Source organism: Dicentrarchus labrax, unplaced genomic scaffold (genome assembly GCF_905237075.1).
Source record: "Dicentrarchus labrax unplaced genomic scaffold, dlabrax2021, whole genome shotgun sequence".
Taxonomy (NCBI): domain Eukaryota; kingdom Metazoa; phylum Chordata; class Actinopteri; family Moronidae; genus Dicentrarchus; species Dicentrarchus labrax.
Window position 1 is genome coordinate 32842626 of NW_026136719.1, and position 24996 is coordinate 32867621.

General features: G+C 40.5%; 2 long non-coding RNA genes across 2 annotated transcripts in view; both read right to left on the minus strand.

The window, feature by feature from the left end:
• Window positions 1-3535: 3535 nt before the first annotated feature.
• The window catches only part of LOC127352033 (uncharacterized), a 48362-nt gene continuing 26901 nt past the window's right edge, over window positions 3536-24996 (minus strand). Inside the window, exon 2 of the long non-coding RNA XR_007881026.1 lies at window positions 3536-3593. This is a non-coding gene — a long non-coding RNA (uncharacterized LOC127352033). The remainder of the gene's footprint in view (window positions 3594-24996) is intronic.
• LOC127352031 (uncharacterized) lies at window positions 22203-24818 on the minus strand. Its single transcript, XR_007881024.1, has 2 exons — window positions 24780-24818; window positions 22203-22383 (listed from the first exon to the last, which is right to left on the minus strand). It is a non-coding gene; the product is annotated as an uncharacterized LOC127352031 (long non-coding RNA).

Here is a 24996-nt window from a genome sequence, read left to right on the forward strand (position 1 = left end):
TAGCTCGAACCCTGGGGGAACTCAGACAGGTGAGCACTCAGGTCCAGGAGGGCAGGCACCACCAGGGATAAGGACATGGTAGCGATCTCTGAGAGCAGTCAGCCTCTGCCACTCACTCGGTAGTAGATAGTCCCAGCCCATTCCATCAGCTACCTGAAGAAGTGAGTCCTTCACTTGGACAAGGTGTGATATCATCAGGTATGTGCTGGACCATCTAGTGGGGCAGTCTTTGACCAGAGTGAGTCCATACAGCTGCAGCAGTCGCTCAATTGCCACAGACGACTTGTGGAAGAGCCTGACGAGTACTCGAGCTTTGTCAAGGAGTCGATTGACACTTACTTCTTTCTGGATCATGTTTACCATGAGTTGCAGTGTATGTACAACACAGGGGGTCCGTACCTAGATAGATAAGACAAACACAGAGAAAAGGACAGATACTTCATTAGTCCTCTAGAGGAAATTCAACTGCCATGAGCAACACAATGCAATAAACAATGTATAACACACATCTTTAATGCTAAAAGACAATAAGCATAGCTCAATGACAGACGACTGAAAATGCTAACATCTACAAACTAATAGAATGTACCTTTGTTCCTCAACAACCTCAGCGTCTTCATCACTCTCCTCGGATTCCTCCTCAGAGCTGCTGGGCTCATGTTCATCGTTTTTGAACGCTGCAACCATGTTGCTTCCATTATTGCTTCTCCTTCTGCTTGGAATAACCTATTCTGTCTTATGTTCTGAAAATGCACACAAAGTCTTTGCCTTGCATTGTTTGAAATGTTCCATTTATATCTACCGATGCTATTCTTGGCCAGGTTTCTCTTGTAAGAGATATTTTGTGTTCTCAATGAAACCAACCTGGTTAAATAAAGATAATAATAATAATAATGTTTATAATTATAATCATCATCATCAATAATAATAATATTCTGTGCAACTCTACAGCTAATTTAAAACTCATGTTCATTTTAACATATTCAATTTTAGACAACTACAAAGACGCCATTAGGCCTATGAACCAGTATCAGACCGGCTGCAACACCTACACCTAAATTACACCTTCATTACACCTAAAATGAATATAGAGTAACCTAACAAAAACAGAATAGGCTATAACCTATAACTTTCCATAAATGTAAATGTCAATTTTATATTTCCATTGAGTAGTGGTTACTGTAAATGTGCATGAATGAGGAAGACTGCAGACAACAATATAAGTTAAACAAAAATAAAAAATATCAACTGCTTACAAAAGTGTAAAAAAATTAAACTATTGACTCACAGTCACAGCAACTGTAAACATCACTCACACTGAGGTATATCAACGATATAAAAGTAAAGTGTAAATGTAAAGACTTCTAGTCTTTCTTTTCAAAGTGGAAAGTCCACACTACTGCTGCACTCCCTTGTAGTGAGGAAAATAAAGTGTTGATGTGATTTCTATAGAACAAAATATAAATAAAGAAAACCTTTGGTAAACAGGTCTTTCAGAACTGCTGCATACTTATACTTACTTATGCATACTGCATAATTTGCTGTTTGCAAAAAGGTCAAGTATTATTGGCAATCACAGGCTGCCAATAAGTTATTTATTTCATATGGCTTAATGTCAGGTTTTTTTTCAGGAATATTTGTTGGTCAACATGTTCAAGAAGAAGCAGACTGCGCTGTGCTGTCACTATGTCACCAGCTGTGATAAAGACACGTTCTGATGGGACACTTGTTGCAGGGATGGACAAGTAGCTTCTGGCCAATTTGAAAAGCAGTGGAAGATCCACCTGTTCTTTCCACCACTGCAACACATCACCATTCAGAGCTAAACAAGCCCTCCCCCTGTACTTTGCAATTTCCTCCTTATCTCTATCCCTTGTGCTCTTCTTTGGGGCTCTTGGAGTGAGGAAACCTCCAAACATCTGGTCCAAGGGTGACTTCTTTTTGGGGGGCTCTGGGAGTAGAGAAAATAGAGAAATAAAATGAAATTCTGTAGAATATTTTTACGATATCCTACCAATTTTTAAATCAACTCACTACAATATAGTTAAGTTTTAAGTTCATAACAAATAACAAAATAAAACAAACCTGTCTGTGCCTCTTCCTCCTTCTCTTCGTCGCTGTCATCCCATCTGTGGGAGCTCTGGTGGTCACCTACTGGTTCAGCTGCCGGTCTCTCATTCAGTGTGCCATTGTCATTGTGCCATAACTTTCACTGTTATGCAGATGATACGCAGTTATATCTATCAATCAAACCCAATGAAATTAATCAATTATCTAAATTACAAACATGTCTTACGGACATAAAATCCTGGATGACCTGCAATTTTCTGATGTTAAACTCAGAAAAAAACGAAATTCTTGTTCTTGGCCCCAAAAACCTTAGAGACTCATTGTCTAAAGATATAGTCACTCTAGATGGCATTAACTTGGCCTCTAGCACCACTGTCAGGAATCTTGGAGTTATCTTTGATCAGGATTTGTCATTTAACTCCCACATAAAGCAGACCTCTAGGACCACCTTCTTTCATTTACGTAATATTAGAAAAATTAGACACATCCTATCACAGACAGATGCAGAAAAACTAATCCATGCATTTGTTACTTCAAGGCTGGATTACTGCAACTCTTTATTATCAGGTTGCCCCAATAAGTCCATTAAAACGCTCCAATTAATTCAGAACGCTGCAGCACGAGTACTGACAGGAACTAGAAAAAGAGATCACATCTCTCCTGTACTAGCTTCTCTGCATTGGCTCCCTGTAAAATGTAGAATTGAATTTAAAATCCTCCTCCTCACCTATAAAGCTCTTCATGGTCAGGCCCCTTCATATCTTAAAGAGCTCATAGTACCCTATTACCCCACTAGAACACTACGTTCTCTGAATGCTGGGCTACTTGTGGTTCCTATAGTCTCTAAAAGTAGAACAGGAGCCAGAGCCTTCAGTTACCAAGCTCCTCTCCTGTGGAACCAGCTTCCAGTTGTGGTTCGGGAGGCAGACACCCTCAACACATTCAAGAGTAGGCTTAAGACAGTCCTCTTTGATAAAGCTTATAGTTAGGGCTGGATCAGGTGAGTCCTGAACCATCCCTTAGATATGCTGCTATAGGCCTAGACTATCGGGGGATTTCCCATGGTGCACTGAGCTCCTCCCTTCCTCTCTCTTTATGCACTCATTCATGTCCCATTAATGCATGTTACTAACTCCACTTCTTCCCCGGAGTTCTTGTGCTTTCTCGTCTCGCAGGTTCTCATGGATCCTGGTGGAGCCTCCTGCCATGGTCCTGCTTGACTGCCATTGCCAATACTGTTGTTGCTGTGCACCTGTCTGTCTGTCTGTCTCTCGCTCTCTTTCTCTCTGCCTCTCTCTCTCGCTCTCTCTCTCTCTGCCTCTCTCTCTCGCTCTCTCTCTCTCTCTCTCTCTCTCTCTCTACCCCAACTGGTCGAGACAGACGACCACCCACCTAGAGCCGGAGGATCTGTCCTAGGTTTCTGCCTTTTAACAGGCAGTTTTTCCTTGCCCTTGTCGCCAAGTGCTTGCTCATGGTGGTACTGTTGGGTCTCTGTAATTAATGTTAAAGAGTTCGGTCTAGACCTGCTCTATTTGAAAAGTGTCCTGAGATAACTTCTGTTATGAATTGGTGCTATACAAATAAAATTGAATTGAATTGAATTGAATTGAATTGTCCTCTGTCTGACAATAATCAGCACATATAAGCTATTAGATTTCTTTTATCAAAAAAAGATAAAAACAACAGTTAAGTAAAGCAGAGTAAATGTAAGGGTGAGAGTGAGACAAATACACTAGATACAATATACTGAGCATTTTCTTACCATTTCCTCCACTTCTGCTGTTATCCTCAGGAATATGGTGTCCCTAGAGTTGTTGTCATCCAGGAATTCCAGCTCTTTGAAGCGGGGATCAAGTGCTGAGGCTTTGTTGAGGAGGTCTTGGATATATGTGTAGCGGGTATCAAAGTCCTGTCTGAATTTCTCCTTCATCTCGAAAATGACCTGTAGATCACTGTCATTTGGCTCAAAATCCTCCCGCAGTTTGGCCAGTGTTGGGGCAATGATTGAGATGGTGGGGGTCTTTTCCCCACTGAGGCACTCAGTTGCCACTTTGAGCGGGGTCATCAGTTTGATGATCTCTGGGAGTAGGGTCAGTTCTTCATCTGTGATGCTGGGCAGGCCTTTTGTCTTTACTCTCCTGGTTGTCAGCGACAGCGTCACAGCAGGCTGCTGTTCCCAGAAACGCTCCATCATCTCCAAAGAACTGTTCCACATTGTGGAAACATCATGCACTGGTTTGTGGTGTTTCAGGTGCAACTGGGTTTGGATTTCATGCAGCGCTTCACATGCTTTGGGGCTTTTGTGGAAATAGGTCACTATCCTCCTCATTTTTACCAAGAGTGCTGACACTGTGTCCACTTGTAGTGCTTTTTGAGAGGACAAATTAAGTGTGTGTGCAATGCATCGTACATGTGGCTTCATCTCTGCAAGTGTTCCAGCCAGTAACATATTTGATGCATTATCGGTGACCAATGCAGGCTTCTTTCCTTCAATCTTCCACTCGCAGCAAACATCACGCAGTAAAGCTGCCAGATTTTCTCCTTTGTGTTCCTCATTGAACGCTCTGGTCTGGAGAACAGGGGTTTTCATGCTCCACTCATCATCAATATAGTGTGCAGTGACTATTATGTATGACTGAATAGCACAAGATGTCCAGCCATCCACTGTGATTGCAACTCGCTGTGCATTGCTCAGGGACTCAACTATCTCTCTTCTCACTTTGTTGTACAAAGCAGGGATGTGTGTGTCAGTAAAGGTCCCCCTAACTGGTATTTTGTACGTGGGGTCTAAAATATGGAGGAGTTGTCGGAAGCCCTCGTTCTCTACAACACTGTATGGCTGATTATCTTTACAGATAAAATAGGCAATGGCGCTGGTTATTTTCTGCGAGCGGGCAGAGGTAGCTGCCAGGGGAGTGTCAGAGTTAAAAAAAACTAGAGATACTTCTCTCACCAGTTTTGCTGCTGTTCGCTTTAGATTTATGTGCATCAGTATCATCTGAGGAAGAGGTGGGGGGAGCAGAAGTATCCACGCCATGCCGCCTTTTCATGTGAGTTGCCATGTGAGTCGTGCTGCTAACGTGTTTTATAGCAGAATGTTATGTTTGCAAATCGCGGATGTCTTATCAAGTTTTCCATCTTCCTTCTTAAAAAATCCAAAGTATCGCCAAACTTTGGACTTGTGTGTCTTCCATGGTATGCTGAATATATCCTCTTCACCTGTTGTGTCGCTTGCCTCCATTTTTTCTGTTTACTAACTGCGTCTGCGCCGCGCAAAAAGATAGTGAGTGCGTTCAAGGCGCCTTGAAAACACGGGTGAAGAGGAGATAAACTATGTAATAATCGATGTAACCATGGGTTTTACCGATGCAGACACGCAAAGAAAGATACATTGCGCATTTTGTCGGCAGTTGTATCCGATGCACACTGAAGCTACCGGTGCACTCGCATCGCAAACGTCTGTCTCGGACCACTGATTCAAATCGGTGAATCTCTCCATCCCTACTGCAGCAACGACCTCAGAGACACGCCGGCACACAGGATCAGTCAACGTCTCACGTGTCAGTTCCTCAACCCTGTGTGAGGAGAGGACGTCCACCACCATGACCTCGTACTCCTCCATTTCCTCAGCCTGGTCAGTCGAGGGCAGATGTGCACAGGAGAGAACATCAGCGACGTAGAGCTCCCTGCCCCTCTTGTAGATGATGTTGAGGTTGTAATGCTGCAGGCGGAGGATCATCCTTTGGATGCGTGCAGAGGCTGTGTGAAGTGGCTTTTTTAGTATGGTAATGAGTGAGTACAGCCCGTCCATATATGTAGTGATGGAATTTTGTGCAAGCATAGACAAGGGCCAGGAGCTCTTTTTCAATCTGAGCGTAGCATGATTCAGTCTCTGTGAGGGCCCTTGAAGCGAAAGCCACCGGCCTGTCGTTTTGGAGGCAGACAGCACCCAGTCCGTGCTGTGAGGCGTCAGCTGACAGTACAACAGGTTGGTGCACATCAAAGTACTGCAGCACCGGGGGACCAGCGATAAGTTCTTTGAGTTTGGTGAATGCCGCTGTGTGGAGCTCCAGCCAGCACAAGTTCACATCCTGGCACAACAGCTCGTGCAGGGGTGCTGTGGTCTCGCTGTAGTCTGGTATGAATTTGGCCAAGTAGTTGGTCATGCCTAGGAACCTTTGGAGACTGCGCTTGTCCTCCGGCGGGGGAATCAGGCGGACGGTCAAGTTCACTCACGTGTGTGTATCTGCCCCTGCGTGCAGTGGGGGGCGGAACCTGCCCTGGCCTGTTGGCGGCAAACGGTTTGCATGATCTGCAACATGTTGTTGAATGCATGTCTGTCCATAATTACGTTCTTTAATGGCAGGCATAGTTCCTCAAATTTCTTTACCAGCACGGCAGGGTCCTCGCGATCTTTGTCGTCCGCAAAATCAAACGTGTCGAGTTTATCCAGTGCCTCCGGACCGGCGAGGTTGAGAAACATGTAGGCTTTCACTTTCTTACTAGCCGTTGTTAGCCCGGCGTTGCTATAGACGTGCCATTCCCGCTTGAACTTCTCCCAGTTGTGAGCGATATCCTCGTTAAAGATGAGCGGGTCGATCGGGCAGAGTCCTTGTGCCATCTTAGATTAGATTCGGCTCACTTCTGACACCATGTAGATGTGCATAATTGAGGAAGACTGCAGAAAGTCACGGTGTAACACCCGTTAGCTTTTATTAGCCAAAAAGAACCAACAACAACCTCCCGTACCCAGCATTCCCTGCGCCCCTTGACGTCATCACGCCGTAGCAGTAACCATAGAAACTGTCAACACAGTCTACAATTACTTTTGTACAGTATATTAAAACCTTTTTTGACAATACTGGTAGGTTAAAAATACAAGGCAATGCAGATTTAAGCTTAGGCCTATATTGCTGTAGGCCTAGGCTAGGCCTAGTGATAGTTTTAGTTTTATCCTATAGTTTAGTTTATTCTATTTTATCCTACAGCAAGAACAGAAGGGATTTTGAAAATGAGATAAACAGGTCCAAAAAAACGGACTCGGGCCAGATGAGCCAGGATTTTTATGATTCCGTTGCGCGTCCGCGGCAGATGTATGTATCAATTTGTGGGTCCCAAACGGACCCGCCACGGAAGTAACGTTTTAATCGCAGATGCAGAGTAAGGGTCCGCGATCCACCTTTGTAGCGGATCCGTCACTGAGAGAAAGTGGACGCCGATACGGGTCTGTTTCGCGGGGCCATTCCGGAAGCCACCATCCGCCGCGGAGTCCTTTTGCTGTGTGGGAAGTTATAAACTAAAATAATAAAGCAGTGTCTCTGGTGGGTTCCTTGTTGCAGCTAACTGTAGTGATGTGTTGTTGAAACAGTCTGAGGTTACCAACACAATGTCTATCTAATGGCAGCAGATACACACACAGGACATTTACTGACTGTAACTGATGTTGGGACAAGTTCTCGGTGCAATAACAGACATTTAGCAGTGAGCCTCAGTATTGTTTATTATACAATAGGAGATGATACTAGTATGTTACACTGGACCTGCCCTTATATCTACAGTAATACCAGTACTGCAGTAACGCTAAATAAATGGATCAGAAAACTTTTATTAGTCGGTTTGACTCCACAAAACAGCCTAGTGAGCATCGAAGTTACACAATATTACTAAACTAATGAATCCCTGCAGTTTGACTATTTCTCTCTCACAGTAGCTCTATCGTTAACTCCGGTGCACGTAGATCAAGTTAATTTACACACCGTAACACACACACACCGTAACACACACACACACACACACACACCGAAGCTAGCCCCAGCTTGTTAGCACGTAAGGAAGTTACACAAACAGAAAATAATCAGCATAACTCACTCCCGGTATTTTGGTAGCTTCTAACGAGGGTTAACGATCACAGTATTACAACATAAAGTCCGACAGACTCAGTAACTATAGCAACACAGTGACATCACAGAGCTGCTGTGTGCTAATCAAAGCTACAATCCTACCAAACTAATGACCTCCGCTGCTGAACTACACACAGTACAGTGTCTTCTTCTGATCACAGCTGTATTGATCCACACGGTACACAGCTACTGAGCTACCCAGCAGATATGTAAGTTACCAGGTTAAAGACAATTAAACCTAACTGACGTTATCTTCCCTGTTCTACAAAATACCGACGGACATAAAGCCAATTCCCCCCCGGCACGAAGCTTGGTGATTCACGGCATAAACTTTGTGTGAATCTCTTTAAAAAATATCAGCAGGGGAGAATATGGAGACATCTGCACCAGCTGGCTTACAGTTTTTCTCGATTGTTTACACACATTATCTGTAAGCATGCCTCATACTCTCAGAACTCTACACACAAATCACAACACACACACACACACACACACACACACAATGGGCAAAACCCCTCAATTCTCCTGCAAAATGAAACTTTACATTCAAAACAATGTTATTTTTTCTCAAAATGGTATTTTGTTTTCAAATGACACACTCAAACCATCATATGAATAGACATTTATAAGAACCAGTTGAACACTGATGTGCTTAAAAAAAAAACCACTATGATGAATGGAAAACACTTCTTCGCTATTCATCATAATGACTTCGGTTTGTTTGTTCAGTGTTACACTTACTACAGATAGTACATACATAAGTGTGTTGTAAAATATTTGAGAATATAGTTTTTATACTCAGAACACACAAATACACGGTAACAAATACATTTTATTTTTCCCACAAAAACAATGTACACAGTGAACATCCCAACCAACACAAAGTTGCACATACAGTGGTCTACATAGAAAACAGAAGAATTTACTGTAGGCCTATACAGTTACAGTAAAAAAATAAACTATGCTGCATCCTCACTTCTGTTTGGGTCTGGCCACGGCACCTCATCCACATCACAAGCAATGTTTTCCCTGGCCAAGAAATATTGATATTTTTGATAAAACAAGATATTTTCTTCATGAAAATTGTGCCAAATGCAGAGAATTGTGTGTAGTGTTTTGAAAAAAGTGTGTTTTAGAACTGCAATTTGAGTGTAAAGCAGGAATTGTGTTTGTAGTTTAGCAGAATTGGTTCAGGGGGGTCGGTGCGTCAGTTACATGTTGTGGTCATTGTGTCTCAAGTATCAGAATTTGTGTTTAAACAATTGAGAAAAACTGTAATAAATTAACCTCACCTTATAAGTTTCATTTTCATCTTGCACACATTTAACAAACATTTAACAAACATTTAACAAACAATAACTACGTTAGCATCACTGAGGTTCCTGCAGCTAACAACGGTTAGCATGTTCTAGCGGTACACGAACAATGAAAAACAGCATCAATTCTTAAAAATACTTCCAGTGACTTCCTCTGCCGTCTCTCCACAGACAGTTGGTACAATCCCTCTTTCAGGAACAGTCTTTTAGCCAGTCCAGTGTTGTACTGCCCGAGGTTGTGAAAACAGTCCGACACGAAGTGGTTCAGACATGAAACCGAAAGAAAAAAAAAACAAAATACAATTATGAACCTGAAAAGGGGAATAATATGTCTCCTTTAAGATGTTTTTCTCTAGCCAATGTCTACAGGTCCAGGAAATGGTCAAAACAAACGTGCTGCTTGGCCAAAAAGGAGCTCTGTGCATCTGCACTCGATTGCTCTTCCTGACTGAAATTGAAAGTACATAAAAAGTTGAATTTTTAGTTTCAGTTTCGGTTGTAAGTGAATTCAGATTCCTAATATTATATTCAGTTTCAAATTTATTGGAATTCAGTTTCAAACTAATACATTCAAATTCAAATTATGCTATTCAGATTCAGTTTTTCAATTCAGTTATTCAAGTTAAACAATCCAAATTCAAATTATGCAATTCAAATTCAGTTTTTTAATGCAATTATTCAAGTTGAGCAATTCAGATTCAGTTCTAAATGATTCAAATTCAGTTTCTACTAACACAAAAATCAGCCCATATGTTTCCATCAGGGTTTTTCTGTTTTTGTACATTTTTCAATTCTTTGGGCTTTTACTACCTTTTGTGACAGCTGAAGAGTGACATGAAAGTGGGGAAAGAGGGGGATAACATGCAGCAAAGAACCACAGGTTGGAATCAAACAAGGGCTGACAAGGACTCAGTCTTTGTGCATGGTAAACTCTAGCTAACTAGCAAGATAGAATTTAATATGACTCCACTCTAACCCAAGCTCTGACTCATCTTCAATCTTCCAGGTCACCCCCAATCAACGTATTTTATATCGCATGAGAAAAGTTTGATAGAAACGGCAAAATTAGAAAGAAAGTTTAAGAGTTGATACACTAATGGGAGAACAAACACTTTATAATAATAATTATGGCGCCTTCTATTTCTGGTTTTCTGAGTGGAGAATTGGTCCCAGCTTCTGCTTATCTCTTGAACAAACTCCTAATAATCACATAACAGTCGTGTATGATTTATTCACATTTTCTTTTCTTTTCAGAATCAGAATCGGTTTTATTGCCAAGTAGGTTTTCACATACAAGGACTTGCTTGTGTAAATTGTTGCATAACAATTAAACAAAGAAACATATATAAGAAAAAGATAAAATAGAGACAATGAAAAGAGACAATATATACAAATATAGAAAGAGAGACAATGACAGTTAATGAAGAAAGAGCTGTACAGGAATGTGCAAGTTAGCAGTGTGACACATAATGATATTGCAATGTGCAAGACATAACCCAGGGGAAGTGCATTAATGTAACGCATAGATTCAGGGTGGTGGGTGTAAGAGTCAGTGTAGGTTCCAGAACTTGTTGACAGACTTTTTTGCAAAATCACTCAATTTTTGGTTAATGTGCGATACATTTGGATGGAAATGAGGTTACTGATGTGTGTATGAACCAAGTTGATGGTCCGTGCACAGTTTGACATTCTATATGCACAATATTGAAACAGAGCCCTGAAGCCCTGAATCCTTCATTCTGTTTGAGAAAAGATAGTGCCACTGCTGCTTTGCCTGTGCTAGCTTTGCTTTTGCCATTATCCCTATTTGGTTTGATTGCTTAGTATCATACACTGTAATTGCATTTTAAGCTACACTGTTTGTACTTTAAGACTGCCTTTGTCCTAATATTTGTATTTATATTATTTTAATATATGGTATTTCTCTTGGTTGTATATTCTGTTTGTTTTAGTTGTTGACATTTTACAGGACTACTAACGTTGTTGCTTATCTAAAGGCATTTTTGCACATAACTTTAACTTTTTCCTTGCAGTAATTGTCTGCAGCTGTATTAGTGCACTTTACTTTACATCAATCTTGAGTTTGCCTTTTGCTTAACTCATGTGTATCCTTATATTGTAATATGTATAGAGTGTGATGTGAGTAGGGCATTGTCTTCAGTGCAATCCACTGTCCACTGTCTGTTTGTACTGTCACTCACTATAGTGTGTGTGCTTAATTTAATCTGAACACTGTCTGCCTATTGTTTTTCCAGCTGTTCTAACAATTCTGGCAAAGTGACCCCTGATTTCTGCGCTGAGATTGCAGACCCATCCATAGATATTTAATACCAACATCCTCTACCAGACTGCAGAATATCCACGCTGACCCCACATTCCTCAGTAATAACAGTTTGGGTTAGAACAAATAAAGTCAGGGTTATTTGATTTTTTAAGCAAGAAAAACAGGAAACAGGCTGAGCAGTTTGGTTGTACAGCGTAAGTCATAGGAGGAGTTTGTCACTTCTACAGAAAGTTTTTTTTTCATTAATCAGTAATCAGCTACACCTCCAGGACCTTTTGAGACAACCCAACCAATCCATCCATTCGTGAACAGAATAACATCACAGTCATTATCCTCCCTTATCAGAAAGGAGGAAACAGTTCCATCATAAACAGCTACACTGAACATCACAAATTCATGATGCATGTTAGCGCTGTCTTATTTTAAGCTCTGTCTCTTTGATAGTGTGTGGCCTATCAAAGTGAGTCCTTGTGAAGGAGCTTCACTCACTCTTTCAGTCTGATAGAATTGAGTCTATTGGAGAAATGAGCCTACTTCTGACTTGATTTATTTTCTCAGTTAACAGTTTCCTAATGAGTTTATGGTCTCAATCTCTAGTTCCAGTCTTCTTCCATACAGCATGATGTTCATTTAGTAAATGATGGTCCCATTTAGAGTAAAATAGACCATAAAGTAGGGTATGCTTTAGGGCGTGGCTACCTTGTGATTGACAGGTCATTATCAGTGAGTCCGTCCAGCTCAATGTACCAAACTCAGATCAAACTGTCAAACTAGGCAGTGCTGATCAGATATGGATCAAGATTCTGTTACTGTATTGACAATTCTCTCCTCAAATCTGTTCACAAACATATTTTAGTGTACTTTTTAGCTGTAATATGAGATTGTGTGTGACCAGGTGAGCCGCCGTTGTCTCCTGCTATGAAAATGTCGAAACTGAGCTCAGCCAATGAAAGCAGCTCAACTCGCAGTTGCAGTGTGTCACCACTGACTTCATAACGGTGCTCAACAAACAATGGGTGATTATAGGTTCACATTTGAATCCAGTTTAGTTGGTTAATGAATTTTCATTGTTTACCATGTTTCCATTCAACTATTTGTATATTTGGTTCTTTGGTTTTGTCCATCACTGTTTTCTCTGAGGTTCACTAAGATGAAGATGCTGCTCTCATGAAGGTGTAGGCAATCTGGTTTGTATCAAGTGGGATTGTGGGACAGAGGAGCAATGGGTTTTCTTTTACGTGTTTAGTTCCTGAACATTATTTTTAAAGTTATTGATATTCCAACTCCTTAATGAAAATGCTAATGTTACAAACATCTTTGATAGCTTTAATTGATTGGTTCCTTTGACCCCTGCTATTAACGAAGTAGTTTCACAAGGAAGTATTTAAAGCTGTTGTCTGTTGGCTGGGGGACCCCCTCTGTATCAGTAAATTTCCTTTGTTCATACCTTACAGTGATTGCATTATGTAAGAATTGAGATTAAGAAAGAGAGCTCTGAACCAAGTTCCTAGACTGTTGTTCTCTTTTCAGGTTCTCCAAATCTCTCAGAACTGCTGGCTCGCATCGGCATTTTAACAAATATCACACAGCGTTGAGGACTGACAAAGCTAGAAATTAGACTAATAGTTACATAGCATTACTAATTAGAGCAGTTCTCCTATAGCACCAGGATCATCCGGTCATGTTACTGTTTTGATGTCATGGTGACTGGTCAGGATATTTTGGTATAAAAGTTATATGATCAATCCAAACCTTTTCCACACTTGTTTTAGGGATATTTGTTTTCATACTGTCTCAGGTTCAAGAGTTGCAGGCTTTCAGGAGTGTGACAGACAGTAAAAGGTCATAGTTATTTTCTTTCTTTCGCATTATGAAAAATAGACTGATTTAAATGAATATTATCTACTATAAAATATGTCATAGAAACATATTATAGTTATTCTGCATATGGAACTCACAAACATAGGGACAGTGGGGGGACCAGCAATTGTATTGGGGGCATGTGACCTCCCTTTGGACGCCTCCCTGCTGGAAGCTGGTTTCAATAATGCGTTGCACTATCTTTGGTGGCACCAGGGTTTATCCTCATAAATGTGGAAATGTGTGTTCCCAGCTTTGAGAATTGTATAGTTCAATGGTTGTCAAACTGGGGTCTGGAGTCCTTAAGGGGGTTGCTGGTCCCTAGCAAAAGCGGGAAGAGAATATTTTTTACATTTTCACATTTTTTGGAAGTTGGGAGAACAAGGACAGAAGTAATGTTGGCTGTTTTTATTGATTGTAAGAGTTATCCCAGTTTGATCACTGAATGACAATTTTAATGAATGAATGAAAGAATTTTGAACATAAAAATACATTTAAAAAATACTGAGATTCCTTCAAACAAAATCCAGTCAAATTGGGTGCCTGTGGTTTAATGTGCTTCTATTATGGAGGCCCTTGACATTAAAAAGTTTAGGAACCCCTGGTATAGATGACTGTGTGAGTCAAGTGTGTTTTGACTTGTATTCAATTCAATTCAAATGGCTTTATTGGCATGACGTAACGCTGTACATATTGCCAAAGCAAGCGTTTGGAATTAAAAATAATAATAGTAACAATAAAGGAAAACAATATTTACAACAAAGTAATTATAATCTATACTGTTGGTAATACTGTAACTATGATTGACTCAATCACAATCACAGTCACAATCAATCAATCTCAGTCAATTAGTAATTAATTAAAATCTATTAAAACAGTAGTAAAGTAACAGGCTACAGTTAAAACAAGTAGTCTGTTGTCAATATAACAGTAATAACAAATTATTAAATATAATATATAATATTAAAATATATTAAAATTAAATAGATAGATAAAACTGTAAACGTGTGTGTGTGTGTGTGTGTGTGTGTGTGTGTGTGTGTGTGTGCGTGTGTGTGTATTAAAAAATAACAACAACAAAAAATAATAAATTATTTTATACATTTATCTGAGTTCCCACTGGTTGTCCTCAGTTCGTGGCATGAGGAGACATACTTTGCTGCAATAATTTGACTTTTTGGCATTTCTCCCAGTAAATAGGGGAGTTTCTGTGTGTCTGATAATAATTCGAATTCAGGGTATATTTGGGAAATGTTTGCGATTTGTTTTTCTCTTAAAGTTTTGAATTTAGGGCATGAGATTAGAAAATGCAGCTCTGTCTCTACCTGTCCTCTGTCACACTGGGAGCAGAGTCTCTCCTCTTCTGGTAGCCAGTTCTGTCTGTGGCGACCCGTTTCTATGGCCAGGCTGTGTTCACTCAGTCTGTACATTGTCAACATTTTTCTTAATTTAGGACATTTTATTGTGGTCAGGTAATTTGCCAGTGTGAATTCTCTTTTTAGGGTCAGATAACATTGTAATTTACTTTGTGTTTGTTTCTTTCCAGTATTCAATATATTTTTCTTTTTGCTTGTTGATAATTTGGTTTGGTCTGATTGAGTTGGTGTTGCTGTCCTGAGGCTGTTGGGGACATGTTACTGCAGAGAGCCTCAGGACCAACTGGCTGAGGGGACTCCTCTCTGGTTTCAGCTCCTGGTATGTTAGGGCTTTGTGATGGTATGTCTGGGGGTTAACTGATTTTAAGTGATTGTAAAATTGTGTTGATCTTTTCTGTATTTTTAGTAGGAGGGGGTATTGGCCGAGTTCCGCTCTGCACACATTATTTGGTGTTTTTCTCTGCACCTGCAGGATGCTCTTACAGAACTCGCTGTGGAAAGATTCTATGATTGTTTTATCCCATTTGTCAAATTCATTATTTAGTTTTGGTCCCCAGATTTCACTGCCTTATAGAATTATTGGTTCTAGTACAAATTGGAACATTTTAAGCCAGATTTTGATTGGAATATAGATTTTAATGTTTCTCTTTATTGCATAGAAAGCTATCCTTGCTTTGTCCCTCAGATCTTTCACAGCCATGTTGAGGTTTCATGTGTATGTAATGTTGAGGCCAAGATAAGTGTAGTTTTTTGTATGTTGTAATTTAGTGGTGTCTAAATAGAAATTGTGTGTAACCTGTATTGCTTCTGAAAGATCATTATCTTAGTCTTTGCTGTGTTTACTGTCAGGTCTGACAAAATCTCTGCAGGAGATTAAGGTGCTGCTGCAAACCTTCTTTAGTAGGTGAAAGCAACAATAAGTCATCTGCATATAGCAGACCTCTGATCTATGTGTCGTTCAGGGTGAGGCCAGGTGCTGTGGAACGCTCTAGTTGGTTCGCTAATTCATTGATATATAGATTGAAGAGAACTGGACTGATATTGCATCCCTGCCTTGCTCCCTGGCCCTGGGAGAAGAACGCTGTTTGTTTGTTTCCAATCTTTACGGCACATTCACTTTTTGTATACATGTTCTTAATCAGATCATATGTTTTTCCTCCAATGCAACTTTCAAGTAGCCTATAGAAAAGGCCCTCGTGCCAGATGGAATCAAAGGCTTTTCTGAAGTCAACGAAACATGCATATACCTTTCTTTTCTTAATTTTTAATTCTTGATCAATTAAAGTCTGGAGGGTAAATATATGGTCCGTTTTGCGGCAATTTGGCAAGAAGCCAATTTGGCATTTATGCAGAATACTGTGGTCATCAAGAAAGTTGACAAGTCGTTTATTAATGATGTTGCAGAATATTTTACCAGGTTACTGGAGACACATATTCCTCTGTAGTTATTTGGATCATATTTATTTCCGGATTTTTGAATTAGGGTTATTAAACCTTTGTTCCAGATGTCTGAAAAAGCTCCAGTTGAGAGAATAGTATTGAATAGTTTTAGTATAGCCAATCTGATTTTATGGTCTGAGTATTTGATCATTTCGTTGAGGATTCCATCAATACCACAAGCCTTTTTTTCTTTCAGGGACTGGATGACTTCTGTTAATTCTTGTTCTGTTACTGGGTAATCTAGAGGGTTTTGGTTGTTTTTTATCACCACCTCCAGTGTTTTCCATTTCGCGAAGATCTTGTACTGATCATCATCATTTTGTAATATTACTGTATAATTCACTAAAGTGATTAATCCAAGTATTTCCATCTTGGAACGCCAATTCATCCTGCTGGGTTTTGTTTAGGTTGTTCCATTTCTCCCAGAACTGGTTTGATTTGAGGGATTCCTCGATTTCACAGAGCTGGTTCTTGCTGTGTTGTTCTTTCTTTGTTTTTAGGGTGTACTTGTATTGTTTCAGAGTGGCCTCATATTGACAGCGTATGTTGTGGTTATCTGGGTCTCTATGCTTTTCATTTGATAATTTCCTAAAGTTTTCCTTACGTTTTTGCATTCAGTGTCAAACCATTTGTTATTGTTCATTTGTTGAGATTTTGTTTTGGAGGCTTTCAAATTAGACAATAGAGCCAAATGATGAAAAATTGAATTGATTTTGTCCACAGCAGAATTTACTCCAGAATTATTATGGGGAAATGTTTCAGTTAGAAATAAATGGGTTAAATCATATATGTTTTGTTTTTACAGTACCTTTTGGTGCGACCCCATGCTGTCAGGTGTCCATCTGTATGAGTATGTGCTGTTAAACAGTTCACAGGCACTAGGGGCTCCAGAGTTAGACTGGGCCCTTTTCAGATAGATTGTGATTTTGCTGTGGTCTGAGAGGGGTGTGAGGGGGCTGACTGTGAAAGCTCTGAGAGACATTGGATCTAGATCTGTAATGAAATAATCTACCGTACTACTGCCAAGAGCTGAGCTGTAAGTGTAGCGACCCAGAGAGTCCCCTCGTAGCCTGCCGTTGACAATGTACAGACCTAGTGTACGGCAGAGCTGTAAAAGCTGCATACCGCTTGTATTAATAAGCTTGTCAAAGCTCTTTCTAGTAGGACATTCAGGGAGGGGGAAGCAGGTGCTTCCAGGTAAGTGTTTGTTTCCCTGGGTGTTCATAGTGTCAGCCACAGAGTAATGCATTTCCCATGGTTTTATAATGGTTAATTTCCTCCTCAAGAATAGAGAAAATATCTGGGTTGTAGTAGGGGGATTCTGATGGAGGTATATAGATGGCACACATGTAGACATGTTGCTCAGCACAAATAATCTTTTTGTTAATTTTCAACCATATATAAGATTCTTCTTTTTTAATAACTGTGATGGACTGGCTCAGTTCTGATTTACACGAAATATAACCATGCCTCCTGAATCTCTGCCTTGGGTTATTGTGGGATGTTTTGTTGATGGTACAATAATCTCAGTGTAGCCGTGAGGACAACCAGTGGAAACATCTTCTCTGCACCATGTCTCCTGTAAAACTATGATGTCAGAGTCTTTTAACTCCCCATTAAAATCTGAATTTCTACTCTTTAAACCAAAAGCTGATGATCTCAGACCTAAAATCACAATCACATTGCAGTAGCTACAGTACAGTGACCTTCGACCAATCACAGCGCAGTAGCTACAGTACAGTGACCTTCGACCAATCACAGCGCAGTAGCTACAGTACAGTGACCTTCGACCAATCACATTGCAGTAGCTACAGTACAGTGACCTTCGACCAATCACAGCGCAGTAGCCACTGTACAGTGAGGCTAGTTCGTAGTATGGTGGGCGTTAGCATAAACATGAACGAGCTGGATTATTTACTTTCTAATCAATTTTCTTTAAAGTCTTTGGAGGAAAAAATGGAAATACAGAGATTGGGAACAAACGATGTTCAAATAACACAAAAGGACAAACGACAAAATCTTAGTTTTGTGTTACATGGTTTCAGCTAACGGACTGGCTAACAGCAAGTGTAGCTAGGAATTCACTTTTCTAGTTCCATGTTTGCTGTTTGGAGGAGACACGGCTTGGACCCAACAAGGAATTGTGGATTTAAAATATTTATCCGACAAAATTAGGAAACATGAATGCCGCACGAGCCACATTGGAAATGCTGTAAAGCTGTCATTGCAGGGTAAAGTGAACATCGCCTGTCAGCTAAATGAGGGTCACCGCACCGCTGTACAGAGACACAACGAGCTGGTAAAGAAAAACAGGCATTCACTATCACAGATTGTTGACTGTATTACATTTTGTGGGGACACAAGCTCGCCCTGCGGGGGTCCGATTAATCTCCCACTTCACTCCAGCAGCGACCAGTTCTCTTTTTTAGACAGTCAATCAGCCGATCATCTGTCAAACACACAGGTTGCAAAGTACACGTCTAAGACCACAGATTCTCTCAGAACGAGACAGGGCCTGGAGAATTTTTCGTGCTCCATATCTGAACTGCTGACCACAGATGACAATCAGCCACATCCAGATGCGGACACAGCTGCAGCCGCTGTAACGCTGCGCAGGATGAGGCGCTCTGATGATGTGTCAGTCACAGTGCTGTGGCTTAATGGTCGAGAAGTCAAAGGCTCGCTTTGAGAAAACCATGCACTTGTTGTCTTTGTATGTGCACATTACCCAATGATCTGCAGGGAGAAACTGAAAGGTGAGCTGATGGTGAGGTACAGCAGGGTGGAGTTTGACATGGTGATTAACCTGTTTGCGTCACAGAAAGGCCGTCAATGTGAGCGGGGTTTTAAATAAGGTCTGCCCAAGCTCTGAAACAACTCTCATTTTTGCTTTGGTTTTGTAGATTTATTTCTGGTACATGGTGTTGCAAATTGTTGCTGGTACTTCTCTATAATGTTTTTGTAGAACAATTGGCGTGATGTGTACAGAGGAGAGAGAGAGAGAGAGATTTTTGGCATCAGGTCATTCTTTTGGGTTTGTCTCCCCAGTGTTGCCGTAGAGCCCTTGCTATAACAAAGTATACAATGTTGTTGCTGTAACTTGATGTGATGCTGCTGTTGCTGCTGTGTGACGTATTGATGAGTGTAATGCATTTGTTAGCCCACCCACCCAAAATCTCCACCAGCCGTCACTGTATGGATGTGTGATGTGATATGTGGAGCAGATGGTTAAACAGACAGAAGATGTATGTATCCATCAGATGTGTGTGCGTGTGTTCATCTTAATTTGTACCCTGAATGTTGTTTTGTTGAATTATTACATCCTTGTTTTCTATTTTACATCTTTATGTCATCTTCACTGCTTCCCATATTTTAAATTTGTCTCATATTTCTCACTCATATTTCTCATGTCTTTGCTGTTCAGAATCAAGGAAACATCTGTTGCAATACCAACATTTGCTGTCAGCTGACTTTGCCATATTTTCTGCAATTGCCAACAGGGCCTGACCAGACTGACAAACCCTCAATCGCTGGATCTCAGGAGCTGCATTTATAAAGCTACATAGAACAGAGGTGCTCCTAAATTCTAAGAAAATTCTTAGAATTATGATGTTTTCTAAGTTATTTGCTAAGCATCTTAGCTGAAACTGTTAGGAATTGGGAGAATGACTTTTAAGAGGCTTAAGAGTTTCTTAAGCAGAGGAGAACATTTTGGAAATACAAAAAGGCAGGAGAAATGTTCTCTAAGCGCTGAATTATATTAAGTAAATGAAATGTTACATCATGCAGGGATCATGTCTGTGGTTGATCTCCTTAGAGATGTGTTCACGTCTCCCACACAACACACATAATGCCAGAAATGAAAGTGATCACAACACTGAGATATTTGGTAACTGAAATATCAGCAGTGCAGCACTGAGGATTTGGGTCTCTCGCAACCTTCCATCAACATAAGCATGAAATCTGAACAAAGCTGGTCTACTACTGTGTACTGTATAGTAGAACTGATAGCAGTGGTAGTAGAAGGACAGCATTATCTTCATGCAAGCACACTTTAACGACTGTGATCACTGTATTCAGCAGCATTTGTGTTTGTGTGTTTGTGGCAACGTGTAGTGAAGAGCTGTTGGAGGAAGCTGATCTGTGCAACAGTAAACCTCTTCATGAGTGTGTGGAAGCTCTCTGGGTTTCTCTTTGTCTACACCGGATCTGGATCTGAGCTGCTTTCCGAGCTCTGCTGGAGGAAACATGTTGCTTCAGAGCACTCGCTGCCTGTTCCTGTCAGCAATGGCTGGCAGAGGAGAGCATACACAACTAATACTGGAGATGTACTGCTGTAGGTTCATGTTTCTGGACTCACAGCTGTGTAACTGATTACTGATTATCAATCAGAATTTAGGATGTTTTGCTTTCAGCTATGAAAAATAAAATTTCTTATGTCATTCATTCGTTTCTAAGTTGTTACTTCAGATATGTTTGACCCCAGTTTCTGATATAATATCCGATATCTCAAATAAACATGCAGCCCACACAGTCCACAGTAAGCAAATATTACTTTTAAAATATTGATTAAGAGGGCGCCTGGGTAGCTCAGTGGGTAGAGCTGGCAACCCATGTACCAGCTGAGTCTTTGCTGCAGCGGCCCAGGGTTCGAATCTGACCTGCAGCCCTTTGCTGCGTGTTATCCCCCTTCTCTCTGCCCCCCTTTCCTGTCTGCCTTCAGCTGTCACTATAATAAAAGCCCAAAAAATATACTTTAATAAAAAAAAAAAATTATTTGGAGAAGTACTATGTGCCAGAGAAGTAGACTTAAAAGTAGGTGCAATGATCAGAAACTAACAAATGTACTGAGTTATATAACGAGGATAATTGAATAAGGGTGTGTAGTTTTAGCGACTTTTGCAACTGGTTCCAGACCCTGGGAGCGGCAGACTGAAAGTAGTGACAGCCAAAGGAGGAACAGATATTAGTGTCCAACTAGAATGCAAATCGTGGTTAGTGTTGGACTAGCATGGCTTGACTTGCTCTTCTGTGGTTTTCCATTATGGATAGTGCCTGCCACCTTTTTTGGGTACTGCCTTGGTCAAGGTTTCAAGCGAGCTGAGCTGATACTAAAGGGTGACATAAAACACTGTAGACCAACGATTGGTTGCCTGACACCGGACATACTCCACAAACCCAATAGCAAAGGCATCAGAGGTGGAGCTGGGGGCCAGCTTCTGGGGCTCCAGCCCCAAGATCTTTTCTCAAAAGCACAGAATCTTTAAGGCTTTTTAAATAACTTCCATCTAATAGGTCCACCCTAACATTGTCATGGGGATCGTTGTCTTGTGTGTGTTGTGTTTCATTCAGTTGTGTCTCTTTAGTGTGCAAGTTAGCTAGTTAACTACCTTATGAACTATGTATATATGGTTTTTCCTTAGGAGTCATACTCAACTATTTTTACCTCTTTTTAGAAGGCAGGAATGAAAAAAAAGTCATCTTCAACATGTGTTGTGTTCTAGAACAATCAATCATTCAAATCCATTTCCAACATATTAAATACATTGAAGTTACTGTATCTGGTACGGGTCAAATATGACGCATCAAGAAAGCAAACACAAAAACGCACTGACTTTATGCACACTCCACTACAGCTCTCTGCCACACAAATCTCCCTCTGCATCCTCTCACGAAAACCAAACATTCAGAGCAAAATGATAATGACTGACAACATTAAAGATCCTCACATTCACACTTACAACAGTTCCGGGGAGGAACTTTAACAAATGTAAAATCAGATATATATTTAGACTATCTGCTATCAATCTTCATCAACTAACTTCAATAATTTCTACATCGAAGCCATCAACCTGTCTGTTTGACCAGTAAGGCCAATCAGTTGTGTGACTTTCTACATAGCAACAGCTTATTTGAGGATTTTCAGTCAGGATTTAGAGTTCATTAATTCAATTCAATTCAATTCAATTTTATTTGTATAGCGCCAATTCATAACAGAAGTTATCTCAGGACACTTTTCAAATAGAGCAGGTCTAGACCGAACTCTTTAACATTAATTACAGAGACCCAACAGTACCACCATGAGCAAGCACTTGGCGACAAGGGCAAGGAAAAACTGCCTGTTAAAAGGCAGAAACCTAGGACAGATCCTCCGGCTCTAGGTGGGTGGTCGTCTGTCTCGACCAGTTGGGGTGACAGCACAGAGACAGCACTGGTTAAAGTTAATGGACTCTGACAATGGACTTGTCTCTGTACTTGTATTATTATATCTTAGTGCCGCATTTGACACCATTAACCATAATATTCTTTTACAGAGACTTGAGCATCAAATTGGCATTAAAGAAACCGCACTAAGCTGGTTTAAGTCATATTTATCAGATCGTTCGCAGTTTGTACATTGTTAATGATGAATCCTCCATAAACACTAAAGTTAGTCATGGAGTTCCACAAGGTTCTGTACTTGGACCAATTCTATTCACTTTATATATGCTTCCCTTAGGCAATATCATTAGGAATCACTCCATTAACTTTCACTGTTACGCAGATGAAACCCAGTTATATCTATCGATCAAGCCCAATGAAATTAATCAGTTAGCAAAGTTACAAACATGTCTTAAGGACATGAAATCCTGGATGAGCTGCAATTTTCTGATGCTAAACTCAGAAAAAAATTAAATTCTTGTACTTAGCCCCAAACACCTCAGAGACTCACTGTCTTAAGATATAGTTACTCTAGATGGTATTACCTTTGCCTCCAGCACCACTGTCAGGAATATTGGACTTATCTTTGATCAGGATATGTCCTTTAACTCCCACATAAAGCAAACCTCTGGGACTGCCTTTTTCCATTTACGTAATATTACAAAAATTTGACACATCCCGTGCATTTGTTACTTACTCAGGCTGGATTACTGCAATTCCTTATTATCAGGTTGCCCCAATAAGTCCATTAAGACGCTCCAATTAATTCAGAATGCTGCAACACGAGTACTGACCATGGTCCTGCTTGACTCCCATTGACTCCCATTGCTAATATTACTGATATTATTGTTACTATTATTATTACTACAGTTACTATTATTACTATAATCACTGCTCATTGTCCCCCATTGTTGTTATTGTCGTTGTCGTCATCGTCATCTTCTTCATGTTCATCATCTTTATCACCATCAGTCACTACTATTAGTGTAGTTTTGTTGCTGCGCACCTTTGTCTCTGTCTCTGTCCTTCTGTCGTTACCTCTGTTCCCTCTCTCTCTCTCTCTCTCGGCAGATGGACAGACACCTAGAGCCAGTGTCCAAATGAGCGCATGGTGCAGCCCGTAATATACAAAAGGTTCAACAAATCTGAATCATGAGTGAATACAGGGGAATGGAGTTTATAGTTTTGGGAAATGTCGGTCTTTTGGTAGATTGCTAGAAAAAACATGACGCAATTTGTATATTACGGGCTCATTTGGAAAGCACTGGCATTCAGTATCATTAACTTAATTCATCACAGCTAGGTGGAAACACTCACAACTGTACACAATCAGAAACTTAGGATAGATAGATAAATGGTCCATGGATTAGTTCACCTGTTTTGTAAAAATTTTGCCATAATTTTAGATTCAGCAACATCTTTCTGCCTGCTAATCCACCTTTCCTAAACCCACAGAGGAGGGTTTTTCTGCATGGTGGTGGTAGGTCTATGACCGAGACCCCCACATCTGTGCTCACCTCCTCCAGGCCATGGAGGAGGCTTGTTTAGATAAAGATATTACGGTTGAGGCTTGCCAGGCTAGGATGAAGTATGCGTATGAGGTTTTTTTTTTACCCCTGCTGCCTGGCTAGGGCTAATATTGCCTCTGATGTTAATGAGAATCTCTGGCCTAACCCAGACCAGAGAGGGGTTTATAACAGTAATTTACTCTGTCACTCAATTTCAGTTTACTGTATTTTACTGTATTTTAGCGCCATTATTTATTGCAGGGACAGGTTTTTGCATGTGTAATGGATATTTTGTAGTCTATGTGTATTTGTGTATTTTGACTGTGTAATATCTCAAGGCAAAGTTGGTTTAGATGTAAAATTAGATATTTTGGTTTTGGCATGGAAGCTTGAAGTTTGTGAGGATGGGTGTGTAATTATGCATTTGTGTTTAGTTTTGCAAAATGGAGCATTATTTAAAGAAATGTGTCTTGGCAATAAAAAAAACATCCAAATCTCAGTAAAGACAACAACATCATTAAATATGTCACATAAGGAGGAGGTTGGGATAGTGGAGGGGGCTGCAGGGAGACCTGTCTCTCTCTTGAAGGAGAGGGTTAAGCGATAGAGTTGCGATCTGCAACTACAGTGCCACAAATTCAATTCAATTCAATTTTGTTTGTATAGTGCCAATTCATAACAGAAGTTATCTCAGGACACTTTCCAAATAGAGCAGGTGTAGACCGAACTCCTTATAACATTATTTACAGAGACCAAACAGTACCACCATGACCAAGCACTTGGCGACAAGGGCAAGGAAAAACTGCCTGTTAAAAGGCAGAAACCTAGGACAGATCCTTCGGCTCTAGGTGGGTGGTCATCTGTCTCAACCAGTTGGAGTGAAAGAGAGAGACAGAGAGAGAGAGAGAGAGAGAGAGAGAGAGAGAGAGAGAGAGACAGACAGATAGACAGACAGACAGGTGCACAGCAACAACAGTAGCAACAACTACACTAATAGTAGTGACTGATGATGATGAACATGACAACAGCAACGATGGGGGA